The sequence below is a fragment of the Strix uralensis genome, chromosome 1 (genome assembly GCF_047716275.1).
Source record: "Strix uralensis isolate ZFMK-TIS-50842 chromosome 1, bStrUra1, whole genome shotgun sequence".
Taxonomy (NCBI): Eukaryota; Metazoa; Chordata; class Aves; order Strigiformes; family Strigidae; genus Strix; species Strix uralensis.
The window spans coordinates 26061831-26078267 of record NC_133972.1 but is presented as its reverse complement, the minus strand read 5'-3'; positions in this window follow the sequence as shown (position 1 = coordinate 26078267).

Below are 16437 nucleotides of genomic sequence, written 5' to 3'. Positions count from 1 at the left end.
TGAATCTTAGGAAAATATTACAAAGGGAAGCAGATCTAAGCAAGCCAACCCAAACAATCACACAAGAAAAGAGAAGGGTTTAAGGACAAAAAAAAAGCTTTCTCTGCATGAAAGTAAACCGATGCCCTGATGCCATAGGTTTTAAGATTTTTCTTTAGTTTAGTAGTTTTGAGGGAAAATACCACTCCTACCTACACAAATTTTAATAACACTTCTGACACATTCCTTGCACTTAGGTAATTTTCTTCACAGAGGATAGGAACTATGTTTATGTATCCAGAGGTACTAATGGCCTTATTAATTAATAAATATGGCAAGAAATACACAAAGCAATTTCTTTCCACTTTGTTTTTTCCTAGCATTTCCCTAGTGTAAAATTAGCACAGTTCTCAAAAGTTGCAATTCCATGAAGTTGTTTGAATGCAGTAACAGGTCCTCAGGCTTGAGTCTTGCTAAAAGAAAAACATAAAAGTGAGAGAAAGGTAGAAAAATACTCTTGTATGAACCCCTTTCTCAGGAAAATTCTCCACTTCCGTTCAAGTCAAGAGAGGTAAGGCTACCAACTTCTTTTTCTTTGGCCAAGACCAGTTTGCTTCAACCTGGACTGGGGAGGTAGAAATAAAGAGCAAGCAATATACAATATCAGTTTACAAAAAAAGGGATTAATATCCATTTATAACATAGAACCAAGGCAGTACATTTCTCATTTACAGTCTGTAGCACAATGCAACTGATGTTTCTTCCCTGGAGAATAATGTTATTTTCTTTTCACTAATGCTGCTCTTAGCTACCCACCAATGCACATGTGGAAGGACTGACCAGGAAGCATGTACCTTCCTGTTTCACTGGCTTCTGAACTTCCCCTACATTCTCTGTACCGTTAGTGGCACCCTTTGTGAAGAGCTGCGCCTCTGAGAAACTTGTGCTATATAATAGAGAAGATGAAGAATTTCAAGCCCAACTGGAATCAAAGCACCTAATGTAGTTGATCTCTGCTATGCATCCTGTGTCCCAGAGTCTACTTAATGTCGCATAACATCAGAAATAAAATTAAAATACATATCCTAAAGGCTCAATCACAGCTCTAACTACCTAGAAATACAGCAGACAATGAAAGGAAGTTCAAACATTGTTATACTGTGTATACAAAAGCAATAGGTACCATTAAAAGAAAAGATGACATTGAGAAGGTAACCTTTTTATGGTGCTGAAATACATGGTACATTTAGGCATCTCCTCTTGATATAGGTCAAAGGAGGCAGTGAAACTGCAGCATAGAAATGTAAGAAGTACAATAGCTGTGCCATAAAATGAAACACAAAAATGTGGTTTTATCTAGGATAAAAGATTACATTAGAAGTATCTATGAAATGAAAACTGAAGAATCAAATTTGTTTTCTCATGAAGGAAAACAATATTGAAATCTAGGACACAACTAAATAGCTTCAGAAAACACTTAAAAGACTGACAGATTTAGAATTAAATCTGGGCGCAATATTTAGTTAGCTCAAGATCTACTCAGTCTAGAACAAGGCTTCTAGCCGATGGATGGCAGTCTAATTCAGCAGACATGACTGAAAATTCAAAATGCCAGTAAAAAGGACGACTCAGGTATAAAGCTCACATCCACAGGGTAATAAGGAATATGCATACAAAGCTCCAAATCAAAGTCAGGCAAAATAACACAAGAAGCCTTACATTCTGTGATAGCCAGCACCATCTAGGAAAACATGTCACAAAACATATGTAGAAAGAGAAGCAAAACATCTAATACATTATGTCATTTCGCAAGGGTGCACCAGCACAGTGCACAACATCAAAAAGGAGATGATGAGGGCCTCATTAAGTCTGATTAATTCCTCACAGGAGTTGTACCAGGAGATGAATGGACTGTCAGCTAGAAAGCAAATGGGAAATGTATTGCTTTGTGCACCAGTGTCCAGCTTAAAACTAATGTATTGCCAGAACTTCAGAGTTTCTTATAAAATGTCACTAAGAATAGAAGATAAGCAATAGGACCTAGATCTCACAGTGGTTAGCTTTCCCCACAGATGTTATATATTAATTAGGCTATATTTCTATGAATTATAACAGTGTCAATGGAAAAAAAAGCCCCAACTTTTGGATTAAAAGTAACTAACATCCTTGGTCTTACAAAGGAGGCCGCACTCAGAGGCAAAGGGAAAGCAAAGTAATTCAGGTTATAATGAAGACATCTTCCTAGAGAATGTAGAAGTCCTCACAGAGTATAGAAAAGAGTTGGAGAAGTTCATGTACTTCACATTTCATGCCTCCAGGAAAGTTCCCCTTGGCCTAACATGGCATGAGAAGAGAAACTGAATGCATTATTTTGGGAGTCACAGAGCAAACAGAAAAACTAAAAGAGCCAACACATTTAAACATCATAGAAAAAATATTCCACTTAGGAATGGATTCCAAAGAATTCAGCAACTATTTAAAAAGGGAACGTGTTCCATTTCCTCAAAGGGAAGGAACACTAAGGGAACATGGCTGATGCCAAGGATTTTTCTTCACTGAATGCATTCTCAAAATCTTCCAGATACATCTGCAGCAGCCTATACTGAAAAGCTTATGTATTTCACTTTTCCCTTTGAGAAAAGACTAAATCATATTTTTATTTAATCCAATATTCTAATAAAATCTCCAAGGTTTAAAGGTGCAAGAAAATGCCTAGTTAATATGGTAATTAATGACTACAAAGTCAAATTTCCATTTCGTTATAATTTGGACAGCTCATACACTTCAGAAGACTTCTATTGCATGACTGATGATGAATTTTGAATGGTCAAAGCATGCAAGTGTTGTGAACATTTTAGTGCCTCCAAGGCCAACACACTAAATGATTAAAAACTTTCAAATAAACACTCATGCAAACTCGAAAGCTAAGCCATAAACTACATTACTAAGTTCACTGTTATTACAGCAGATTCATTAGTCATGCAATAGAGTTTATGGGTGCACAGACAAAGAAAGACAATGCATCATCTCTACTAGCAGCAAATATGAAGATCTGAATCTCCAAAAGAACTGATGATATTTCTTCTGAAAGATGCAGGAAGTTTTATAGCATTTGAGAAAATAAATACAAATGAGAAGAGATTTCATTATCTACTGTGTTAATTTATTCTTCAATCCAAATGTTTTTTACACCATCCTGGTCTCCCTTCTTACGTACTAGGTATAAACTGGAGTATCAGAGCAGAGGAGACAAGTTTGCAGAGATGGGGATAACTATAAGGAGGATAGTCTCTTCATGCTAACAATTGTAAAGAATTTTCCTCTTTAACCAAATGAATACAAAGTAGACTATCAGACAGTGCTATAGCCTCTGCTCTATATAAAAAGACAGGTTTTTTTTTTCCAGACAGTAGTTGGTGGCATGCTGTTGACTCTCGGAGTGGATTTACGTAAATAAAAGTGCATTTATCCCTTGTGAATATTCAAAATTAAGACCCTTCTGCTGAGAGATATCCGCTGACATTTACTGATATCTGGTCATATCTACTGATATCTATCTACTGATGTTTACTGGGTTTTATTCCTATCAGCAGTGACCAAAACCCAACTCTTCTCTAGCCTGCTTCTTAATCAACATGATTACATCTTATACTCCCATCATTTATGCCTGCACAACCCTATCCACAGCAACCAAGTTGCATGAGCTTTGGGGATGAATACTTCAGGCTCTAGAATATTATTTTAGGTCTGAATACCACATTAATACAGCATTACAAACAATGAAGATTTTCTATCCAAAATTAATGAAAATCAAAATTACTGATGAAATTGTTAACATCATCATAGTTCATCATTATTTTTCTAAAAACTTGCAGGGATTTTTTTTTTTTTCGTGTTGCTTCTCCCACACCCAGGTAACCAACTGGGGCATCACTCAGGAATTCAGAACTCAGAGCTCTTTTGGAAACACCTCTGTTGAGCAGGGACCTAAGCTAGCTGCTAAAACAAATGAAGCTATCCATAAACTACAGATTTTTAGTTTTGCTGTGAAGAACATCCCAGTCTTTCTTAAACATAAAGGGTGGAGACCCAAATTAGGTCCAAAGAGGGACGTTAACTCAAATAATTTACGAATTTTAAGAACCGCAATAAAAATTGACATGTTAACTGGCTGTAAACTCCATTTTGTGCCACATCTTGTTCAGAAACGTTCAGTCTAATGCCTCCTTTGTCTCCATCTTGGTCTTTTGCTCAGTCAAGTTCACCTACAAACTCTGTAAACCATCGAAGTCCCCATATGTTTGAACTTTAGCTGCATGGGACAGGATTTATTCTTGGGAAACAGTAACTCTCTCTAGAGCCAAAGGAGCTTCCACTTTCACAGCACACTAAATTAATCTCCAGTGAAAGTAAATCTTTGCTGATTAATATCATGTTCTTGTTATAAAGTTGCATTCAGGAGTCTTTTCTTCTGTTACAGGGCTTTGTTGTATCTACTAACACAAGTGTTAATAGAAAAACACATTTCTGTGTGTGCAGATCAGGACACTGTCGGGCATTGATGATTTTTTCTTTGAAACATATTATGTTAAGCACACTGAAAAGCTTTGGTTTACATACTCAGACCCTATCAGACTGGCACTGAAGCTGGCTAACTGCCATCTTCAAAAGCTGTTTCAGAAGCCCCTGGCCTTTCACAGTTTATGGCAAGTGTATGATTTCCAACTAACCAAAAACATTGAAATCAGTCACAATTACTCTGGATGCTATATTTGTCCTAGGTGTCGATACTCAGGAGGTTAATATGCATAGACTCTACAACAGAATAACAAAACAGTAAGTTGGAACACCCTCATGGGAATTTGTGTCCTCTGCAGATAAGATAAATACAGCCCTACACCCTTGAGTTACAAACTAGCTGCGACAGATCAGTTCCACGAGGGACATTCCATGCCGGCTTGGTATGCTGATAACAGGGCTTGGATGCTGCTGGTACTATTAGACTGCACATACTGTACACAAAGGTTACTGAGATAGTAGTCACACTCGATGCAGAGAGGCGTTGTACACATTAGGATTGCACAGGTTGCATTGTTTTGTGATGCACAGCAATGGAAGAGCACGAATGTAAGTGGTAAGAGCAAAAAACCAGCCCACTGCTGGTGAGAAATAAGATTGCATCTCATTAAAGGCGACCAGAGGCAGCCGGAAAGCTGCCCTACCTCCATCACAGAGAGGTGACGAGCCTGCAGTGCTAGACCTGCCCTCCATCCTGAGGACACACTAAGCACTATGGGTAGAAAAGAATAGGAAATGGGGTTTATAGTAAAGATCTCACTAGAAACTCCTGTTACAATGCTCTAAAACTTGGATAAGATCTGATGTCCAAAAATAGGCAGTTTTTAAACCTTTATAGGATCACTTATTATGACCTACTATCTAGAAAAAGGATGAACGCAGGAAACAACCAGCTGCTCTGCTGTCTTAAGGTCAGAAGCTGAGGTACAAGCTGCCCCTCCTGTAGCATATGTGGTGGGCACTTACAAAGCAGACAAGCACAGAGCAATATACATGCTCTATGCAGATCCATAGCAGCAAGGTATGTCTCGGTACGTTGCAGTGTGGCAGAGCTCTGTGCAGTGCACAAGCTGAAATAGCTCACAGAGAATCAGGGTCTCTACAGTGCAGATAGAAGGGGTGAAGACAGCGGGGCCAAGAAATGACACGTCTATCCCAGCACAACTACCAAGTATAATTTGGCTTTCGTACTCCTGCAGCCCATATTTTTTTTTCCTGGGATCACTGATGCCCTGTGAGTCTCACAGAGTAGAACTCCAGCAGATTGCATGGCTTTACACAACTGATACCCCACAATCTGGTCTTCATTAACAACCAGCTTGGCTTGATACTCTGCTCAAAGACTCGCAAACTTCCTTCCTGCTATAAAGAACCACCCATTGTGAGAATGTCACCTGAGATTTAACTACGTAACCAGCCTGACTGCCCAGGCGGAGCCATGGGATAAGTGTTTCTATGTCTATTATGTATTTTGTGGCAAATGAAACATTGGCTGGCATAGTTGCTGGAGTTTTCATATTTTGCATGAAGAGTTAGTAAGCTGCTTTTTACTAAATACCATATGAGTTTTGCTTGGCATGTAGAGTGTATTTTTAAGATATAACATGTTATAGATATAGATTTTGTTTATCTTCCCTGATTTATTTTTTATATGATCTCACATAATAATAGAGTGATTTGCTACAATTCTACACCAAAGGAATAAGAAGATGTTTTCATTTCCAGTCTTAAATACTTTTGTAATCTGGAATAATTTGCTCTTTGTACATACCTTCCTTGTATGAGTGAGTCATGTATTAATTGTTACTTCTTATGGCCCTAGTCCCTAAATTTGCCTAACTTTATTCAAATAAACTGGCTCTGCGGCTGCTCAAATGAGTGAAGTCAGGCAGGAACACAAGTAAATTGCCTTTCTGGGCAGCTGATCTTTGTCCTGTTGTTAAGTCTTACTCCTACTCAGCAATGCAGGATCAGCACAGGTGCATTCACATAACTAAGAAAAGAGTTATGTATTTGCTGTGCTAAAAGTGAATCTTATATAAGCCTGCATCATTACAGCTTTTAAAGCTAGTGTAGAAACATATTTCTAGCTTTAACTGTCAGGAAACAGCAAGAATGAGCTGCTCTGCAAAGGAAGGTAAGCCAAGAGGATGGGCCAGGGTGGCAAGCAGGTGGGAGCAATGCCAGTCCTAACAAGGCTGTAGTCCCACACTACCTGAGCAAGCAAAGCAAAGCAGGTCCGGTGACTGTAACCAGGTTCAGTCAAAAGTCCACTGATGGCCAGAAAACTCTGCAGACACCTGACAGGTCCAAGGTCGACCCAGGGAGACAAGTCAGGAAGGCAAGGTCAGGGTTGGCAAGGTGGAAGGCCAGGGATGTCATACATGCAACATAGTTCAGGCAGGAACCAACAGCAAGGCCTGAGCTGAAATGCAGGTCCTAAGCCCATGGGTGGAGTGTGCATGGATGGAAATATGCATCCTGGTCCCATCTGAGGTTTCTCACAGCTTTCTCATGACCTAGCTGTTTATGCAGCAGTCTGATCCAACGTTACACAGTTGTGCCATACCATAGTTGCCTGTGAATAGAGGCAGCCAAAGCCTGGGAGATGAGGAAGGGGTTCCAGAGGAGGCTCACAGAAAAAGATGGTTACAGGCTGGTCAAGGCAACTAGTGCCTGCGGGCTCACGGAGGGCCCTGAGAGCAGCTTAGTTAAAATGTTTTGTGAATACTTTTTACCTATTCATTTCTGTTTAACAATGGAATACCTTTCTCATATTTCTTGCTCTCCTTGCTACATCACATGTTCACAAGCCCATATACACTGAGGCTCTCATTTTGCTTAAAATGAACCAACAGTTAGTTTCTGATTTTATTATTTTACATTGACTGTTTCACAGTGAATTTATATTGTTTATTGTTTCACAGTGTTTACATTGTGAAAAACATGTTCCATGGCTCTCAGTTCAGTTTCTCTTGATAGACAAGACAGTTCACTAATTTGTTCCAAAAAATGACAATGACATATAATCAAATTTGAATGCAGCAAAAAAATCAATTATGGAATTGCATACAATTTCACATAGTCTATGTCAATAAAAGCTATTAAACAGTAACAAACTGACTTTCAGACACAACTATTGAGAGCATCAGCTAAGCATATCATTGATCTAGCAGGAATTGCTGGGTACAATTATTTCTAAAAATCAGTCAATACATCTTTCTACAATAACTTTATCTGAATGTTTTCTTCAGAGTGCATAAGACTGAATATCTGACATACAGAGAGAAATGAAGTCATACATACCTAGGTCAACATTCACTATGTTAATGGAACTGCCTTCACTGTCTCAATCCTTATTGTGAAAATCCCAAACTTCACATCTTGTATTACTAAAAGCTTGTAGGGAAAGTACTGGGACCGTCTTTCTGGAAACTTTCAGTCTGGAAGACTAGCTGTGTGCCAGTTAAAGTTCATTCTAGATGTAGTAAAAGTCACTGGGGCACAGTAGAGAGACACTATAAGTGATCTATCCTGATTCCAGATCATTGGACAGTGCATCAGATTCCACTATGGATGAGAGAACTGTGCAGTCACTTAGCTGTGTTTCCCATCATGTGAATGTTGGTTGTATCCATGGACTTGTGATTCCATAATTCAACTGACTAGATAGTCATTTTACATCTTGACCAGCTAGAAATAGTTTTCACTTCAAGTCCAGACACTTCTTCCAGTGTCAGCACAATGGTAGCACACAGCACTGTACCTAACGATCCAAGAAACCAGTAGTAGAAAACAGCAGTGCTAAGAAAATTCTGACTATTGCTTGTTAGGATCTTGCAAGACCACTCAAAATTCTGTTACGTTAAAATGTGGAGGCAATGATGCCAACGAATGTGCAGCAGATGTGCAGTCATCTGTAGCATCACAGTGATAAACAAAGAGGCACAAACCATTCCACTCTAATTAAAAATGAGTTTTCCTAATTGCAGCATTCCATGGGATAATGGTACACGCAGAGGGAGACCTGGTATTTTTTGTTCCTAGCTGAGAACAGTTATGTCACATGAACACTAGCCAGTTTATCTAAAGATCCAGATTTTAATTTCATTGCGCTTTTTTTCCCCCCTCAATAATCCCCTTGCAGTCAACAAACTGCAAGAAAAAGTTAACACATGATCCAAACCTCTTTTGACTAATAACTTTGCCAAAATTTTATGTAGAATTCCATTGAAATAGAGATAAACAGTAAATAATTTCAATTCACTCCTCCTAAACGTCAGTTATACTCTGTATGTGCTTGATAATAGCCCTCTGTAGCTATAGGCATACAGTTCCGTGGATTGAGGCTGCACAGTAGTGGGAGGCTCGGTTTAGAGTTTGGTAAGAGATCCAGTCACTGCACTGTCTGGAAGGCAGAGCAACTGTGTGAGCAAGAGTTATCCAGAAAACAGAACTTGGTGATGAGAGCGGGGCATATCTGCAATAAGCACCAGAGGAGAGGCACTAGTTAGTCCCTAGCAGCTGTAAGGGTCACATCAGCTTTGTCAAAGCTGACTGTTAAACGACAGGGAACTAGGCCTATATTCTTACAGCATCACCATTCTCCTAGCTTCCAAAGACAAAGGTCTTTGTTATTGTTTGCTTTGCAGAGGAAAGGTTAGAAAGAAAGCATTCCCCGCATGCCATCAGAATGGTTCAGTGAGTAAGGTGAAATGAAGACTAGTTCAATTTCAAGAAGAATGGAAGATAGAAAAGAAAGGAATTATTTGAAGCCATCTGCACTTCAAAAAAAGGAAAAAAATTCCACATATGTAGAGTAAAGCTTGCCTTTATTTTTTCTTTTGTAAGGAATATCTTTTAATACTGTTTATATATAGGACAGAGCAATGACAAGAAATCCTTCTAAAAATAGTTCTCCACTGCCTAAAGATTGTAGGCAAGAAACACTTACCTGACAGACACCCCTATTTCCCAAAATCAGTTCTGTGTATTGCCCTCAGCCCACATAATTCTGTCTGGTTTATATTTCGACTCTGTATTCCAGAATACAAATCTGCTAGTAAATTGCCCAGTCAGACACTTGACTTCTTACCCTATGGGCTGAGACAGTTGTTCAACAAACACTTTAAGCTAGAAAAAGCAGATAAACACAGCTAATTCTCCTATTTGATTTTCCGCATGGACTGCTGTGGTGATTTAGTCCCTGCCGGGGTCTGAGACCACGCGGCCACTGCCCCTCCCCCACAAAGGGAGTGAAACACAAAGCCCCGGGGCTGAGATAAGGACAGTTAATACAACAGTGCTACAGCAACACAACAAACAGCAACAATAACAATAACAGTAATAACAATGAACAGAGCAAGATATCTACCAATACAGCAGTGAGAGCAGAGAGATGGCATAACACACGTGCTCACCGATTCTCCCGCGCTCCTGCGCTTGGGCGCCAGGAGGTGACGTCAGCATGGTATTGAATAACCCGGCTAGAGCTTCCCCCCACTGCTGGGGAAACTTAACCCTATCCTAGCTAAACCAGGACAACTGCACAAACAACAACTTGTGTGTCAACACGGTGTGGGGGAAGAAAGTGCAGAAAGAGGAATGAGCAGCTGGGGGAGGATGGCCTTTTTACTGACCCAAAGGGTTTATCATGCTATGACCTTAAGTAATAGTGATGTAACACAAAAACTTAATGGAATCATTTGTAACAAATTACCATCAGTAATAGGTTACCTGAAAGAAGTACACTATATTGGGCAGGCAATGAAAAAAACAGTACCAGCAGAATCTGTAAGATACAGAGAGAAAGTCTTTATGAAGATAAAATGAGACATTTATTTTCCAGATTTCTCCTTATCTATTAAACTTTATAATTTGTACTTGACCTAGGTTCCCAGCTAGATTAAAATTGTATTTATCCTGTAAAACCTTCCAAAATGCAGTATGATCTCCAAGGCTGCAAACATTCTTTCTTCTTTGAGAATAGGGAGGTGATACATTTGGAAGACTGACTTATTTCGAAGGTGCCTGTCAACATTGCATGAGGTGGGTAGTTCGCTAAAAATAAAGTGAATACATTTGCCTCAGTGTAAGGAAAAGTAAAATGGCTTATACCACTCAAAACACCTTTCTTTCCTCGTGTGCTGTTTTTGGCTGGGATAGAGTTCATTTTCTTCACAGTAGCTAGTATGGTGCTATGTTTTGGATTTGTGCTGAAAACAGTGTTGGTAACACAGGGGTGTTTCAGTTATTGCTGAGCAGTGCTTACACAGAGTCAAGGCCTTTTCCACCTCTCACCCCACCCCACCAGTGAGTAGGTTGGGGGGGCACAAGAAGTTGGGAGGGGACACAGCTGGGACAGACCCCAACTGACCAAAGGGATATCGCATACCATATGATGTCATGCTCAGTAATAAAAAGCTGGGGGAAGAAGAAGGAAGAGGGGGATGTTTGGAGTGATGGCATTTGTCTTCCCAAGTAACCATTGATGTCTCTATGGAATTTTCTACTCTGCTCATTCTAAACTTGTAAATAGAACAATGACAGGGTAAGTCACTGGTTTAAGAGTGTTGTAATCAAAAGAAGGAACCAGGAGATAAGGGAGTGAGTTACTCCAACTTTGTATAAATAATGCATGTCTGGTTAACACTAAAAAGTTTGATAAGAGGGGAACATCTTGCCCCAGGAGGCGCCACAAGATGGATGATTGTCTGAGAAGAAAATCAGCAGTAAATGGGGAAAAGGTAAAGGCAGCAGAGGGGAGACTGCAACCACCAACTCAATTTAAGACCAAGAAGACACGCCCCCACACACACACTTTGAGTTTGCACAGAAGAATTAAAAGACACTGTAACTTTAAATTGAGATGAGGCATGTTGTTAACCAATGAGGGATAAAGTGATAAGAAACTAACCAACGGTCATTACAGTAAATGTGTATTAGTGTGGTCTGAAGCGTATAAATACATTGAAGTTCTTTTGGGCACCCCACTCTGTTCAGACATGAAATAAATACCTCTGCTCTTTGTGGATATTGGTGTACTGCACACCATGTAAACAACCCCATTTGTGGGACAACACCATTACACGTGATGGAGTCCTGCTTTCCTGGAGATGGCTGAACACCTGCCTCCCGATGGGAAGTGGTGAATGAATTCCTTATTTTGCTTTGTCTGCATGCACAGCTTTTGCTTTACCTATTAAATTGTCTTTATCTCAAACCACAAGTTTTCTCACTTTTACCTTTCTGATTCTCTTCCCCATCCCACAGGGGGGTGGGGGAGTAAATGAGCAGCTGTGTGGTGCTTAGGCTGGTGTTAAACCATGACACCTCATTAACTTTTTATCCTCAAAAATGCAGAATAGTCAGCCAAAGTAGAGCAGGACTGGAAAGACTGAGGTGAGAAAGGGCATAAATGAGAAACATTTGAATAAAGCTGTGGAGAGCTGACAAAATAAGCACAGATAAAAGGTGGGAAAATAGGTTAAGTGAAGAAAGGATGAGGAGGAATAGGGAGTAGAGTTGACGGGGAGGAAGTCTGAGTGGAAGGGAAGATAAAATGTTTGTGTCTCTTAGTATTTCCTGGCCTTCATGTGCATTTCTTTTTTGGGGACTTCAAGGCTATCCAGCAGTCACTGGGAATAAAAAAACAAAAACTAAAAGCCAAACCTAAATCTCTCCCATTCTGTACACCTTCAAAAAAGTCAGACTATGGGACATGAAGAGCACTTTCTTAATTCTATTATTCAGTTACATCTATGTTTGTTTAATTTAGGCAGGACCTCATCCTCATGCCTGTCTTTAAGATGCTTTAGAAACTGAGGTGTCTTACAGAAATATTAATTATGTCTTAGTCTTCTTCCCTTTGAGGTCATCTACTCAGAGACGCTGAGCTGTGCTACCTAATCCATACCCATAGTTATGCTAAAGAGTTTATACTACTAAAGAAGTCACACAGTTCTGACAGTCCCACATGCACACAATAGCATGTATGTGAAAGAAATTCCTACAAAATCAGCAGAATTTAGAATGACTCAAGATGTGTTTCAAGACCTCAGTATGTTCCAGTGCAATAATTACCTGATTATATATAAATCAGATTCCTATCTTTTGTACAGAACACTAAGAATAAAATGAAACTGCTATTTAATGCTTTTAAATGTATGCTAAGAAAACAATTTTTAATAATTTTTAATAATCATAATCAGCACATTAAATGGAAATTTTCCAAGTAGGTAATCAGGATTGTTTTCAGAAATTTGCAATTAAAGCTGATATTTTATACTACTGTAGCTATCCTGTATTTTCTAGTTGCCAGATGTTTCTGCTTTGTACAGGACTCTCTGCCATTGCAGATTAGCACTGACATATCTTATTATCTCTGGGTACTGAGTTTTGAAAGGAGCTTGTCAGGTTTTGATAAATGTTTGGACGTCAGACAAATAGAGAACTTCCTAGAAAAAGAGGAACAGGCATTCTAGCAATATCTAGAATAGTTAAAATAGATCAATAATTAAGCTGTAAGTGAAGTGACTCTGCATATAAGTAGTCTAGAACATTCAATTAGAGAACCTCAGAGCTTTATACTGCCCCTACATGAGTTGGTTTTGTTCTTCTTAATGGATGTTTAATCCATGCTGTCTTTTTCATCAGCATGTGTAAAGTCAAATGAAGCACTGAAGAAAAAAATGGATCTATCTCTATTGACATTGGACCAACAAACCACTTAAACCCAGAGGAAAACTGGAAATCAAGAACACTGATCTCATTGAGTATTACTTTCTCCCACATCTAAAATGTATTTTTATTTTATTTATCAATCTTCCCCTTTTTTTTTTTCTGTAATGGAATTATAGGTACCAAACCATCTGCTTTCTGACATGCACTAGATAAAGTTGATATTGACTTAGTCTTTTGGGGTGCTGACAGATCAAATCTGTTAAATCTTAGTGGTGGTTTAACAAATCCAGATGCCTGCTTCACCTGTCAGAGGACCTCATACTGCTGCCATAGCAAAGCTGGCATAAGGAAACATGTGCTCCTGCCTCAGCTGCTTCCATACAAAGCCCAGAATCGGAGGGCCTTAACACCTGTAATTCAGGCAGGTGTTTGTCTTGATCTATTAGAACCCATAGCTTTCTGTCACTTCCCTTTGGCTAGTTGCTGTACAAGGTTCAGGAGAATGAAATATGCACGTGAATATCTGTGACTTCAATTCATTGGTTATACCTGGACTGTCATATCTACACTATGAGGATGTGCTCTTTTTCAAAAGACATTGCTATTCTGATTTTCCTGAGATTACCTTTCAGATTGCCTTTGCTCCTAATCCATCTCATTAGCAATTTAAGGTAAAATACCAGACTCTGAACTCAAACCACTAACATGCAAAAAGTAATTTCTTCTGCCAACCTTGAGAAAAAGATTAAAATCTCCATCTGAGATCAGTATAGACCACTAGGAGGGGAGGACAGTATCTTCAGTCAGTACGGCTAGATTGCCTCAACACATCTGAGTCTGCAGACGAGGCATAAAACAGTATCTTTGTGTTCTTGCTAACATTAATGATCTGGTAGCACTTGGTTCAACAGGAGAAAGGTTCTTTCTTGCTCTTTCTTCTCTGTTGTCTGCAACGTTTTTATTTAAAGGATTGGACACTTCTTTCCTCAGATGCCGCTTAAATTAATCAATACTCTATTAATTGCCCTGGAAGCCAAGAAGGCAAACCACATCCTGGGGTGCATTTGCCACAGTATAACCAACTGGTCAAAAGAGGTGATTATCCGGCTGTATTCAGTGTTGGTGCAGCCTCCCCTGGAACACTGTTTGCTGTTCTGGGCCCCACAATTCACGAAGGATGTGAAGGTCCTTGAATGCATCCAGAGGAGGGTAACCAAGCTGGTGAAAGGGCTGGAAGGAATGTCCTGTGAGGATCAGCTAAGGACTTTGGGCTTATCTAATTTGGAGAAAAGGAGGCTGAGGGGCAACCCACTGCTCTCTACAGCTTCCTGAGGAGAAGATGTGGAGAAGGAAGTGCCAGTCTCTTCTCCCTGGGATCCAGTGACAGGACATGTGGGAATGGTTCAAAGCTGCACTAGGAGAGGTTTAGGGTGGATGTTAGGAAGCATTTCTTTACCAAGAGGGTTGTCAAACACTGGAACAGTCTTCCTAGAGAGGTGGTCAATGCCCCAAGTCTGTCAGTGTTTAAGAGGCATCTGGACAATGCCCTTAATAACAAGCTTTAACTTCATCAGCCCTGAATTGGTCAGGCAGTTGGACTAGATGATCATTGTAGGTCCCTTCCAACTGAAATAGTCTATTCTGTTCTAATAGGTAAAAGTCTCTGTTTGGAATGGTATGGGTAGGCCTCCACAATGTACTTCTGCAACGCATCTGAGGATTCTTCAAGATTAATATATGTTCACGTTACATTTTGGCTGTTAACAGAGTTTGTATAAACTTGAACTGTTTAACTAGACTTCAGTTTAGCTCATGGTGAAGATGTATGTTAAAGTTCGGGTTGCAGGCTTCCAGTAAGACAATGACAATTCTGTGTAAAACACAGTACACACACAACCTCATATAATGCTGCCGACTGGTGGACCATAGCCTTCTAGACTGCTGAAAAACTGTCAGCTTTATGAGAAAATCTATACAAATTATGGTTTGTCTGTATTTTTTATATTTTGCATTTAGCTTAATAAAGACTTTTATCTTTTCTGTCCAGATCATCAAAATGATCCTGAAGTGCTTACATTAAGGATGTACATTTGGATCATTTTCATTCCCCTATTTCATTAAATATTTAGACTCCAGTCACTTGTTATTCAATTTTATAGGACTACCCTCTCCGAATCCCTCAAAAGCTAGGCTGGATATTATCAACCCTGGTCTCTGGATGCTTAAAGCAAGCACAAGCAAAACACTCCCTCACAGGACTCAAACAATAATGAGATGAGGGGTTTCTCCACATTAGGAAATGCTACCAGTGGAAATGAAGATAGCAGTACAGGCGGATTTGATTTAGGCATTGTTTTGGTTTTGGGTTTTTTTTTTTTTTTCCCCTTCTGGTTTATTTTAATCTGATAACAAACCGGCAGTGGGGTAAATGAAAACCCCACTTTTAAACAGAAAGAACACCAGGTAGCAGTTGACACTGCTTCAGTTATGATGACCCAACAGGCACCTGGACAGGTCCAAATTTTCCTCTCAAGTAGCTTCTAATTGAAGGAGCATTTCAGGAACAGCTAACGCCACCCAGCCCCTAGCAAGCTACTTGGAAAAGGTACAAAAGAAGAAGTCTGCCACAGCTCCCTGTAATGAAAAGCTCAAAAGGGTATTGTGTTGATACACAGTTTATTCTAATAAACAGAGGGGCACCATCTTTGTACAGAGACAAGAGCATTGTATTTGAGTGCTTCCAGCTGGTTATTAAATACAGCTAAAGGTGTCAGTAGAAATATGCCTTTGATGAAAAAGTTTTATCACAGGTGACTCAAAACCACCTTACCAAACCAACAGCTCATCAGCATTTTTTTCCCCCCCCCGGAGAAGCATGGGGAACAGAGAACAACATGATTTTGGCGAAAGGATGAGGGGAAAGGAGTATTTAAACACACTCATATTTCTCTCATTAAGATCCCGCTGGGCCTGGACTGCTTTTTACCTTGGTTTCTTCACATCTGGGCTCTTCACAGATCTCCTCTGAAGCTGTTCAGCCCTGCTCCGGCACTAGGAGAGAGCAGAAGAGGTTTGTCGTGACATATATGACTGAAATGTATGGTATTGCTTGAGTAGAAAACTGTGACAGTAAGGATATGGCACACTGCCTGCGGGACTGCCAGTTTCGGTCGAGGGCTCCCGCCATGGAGGGCGAAG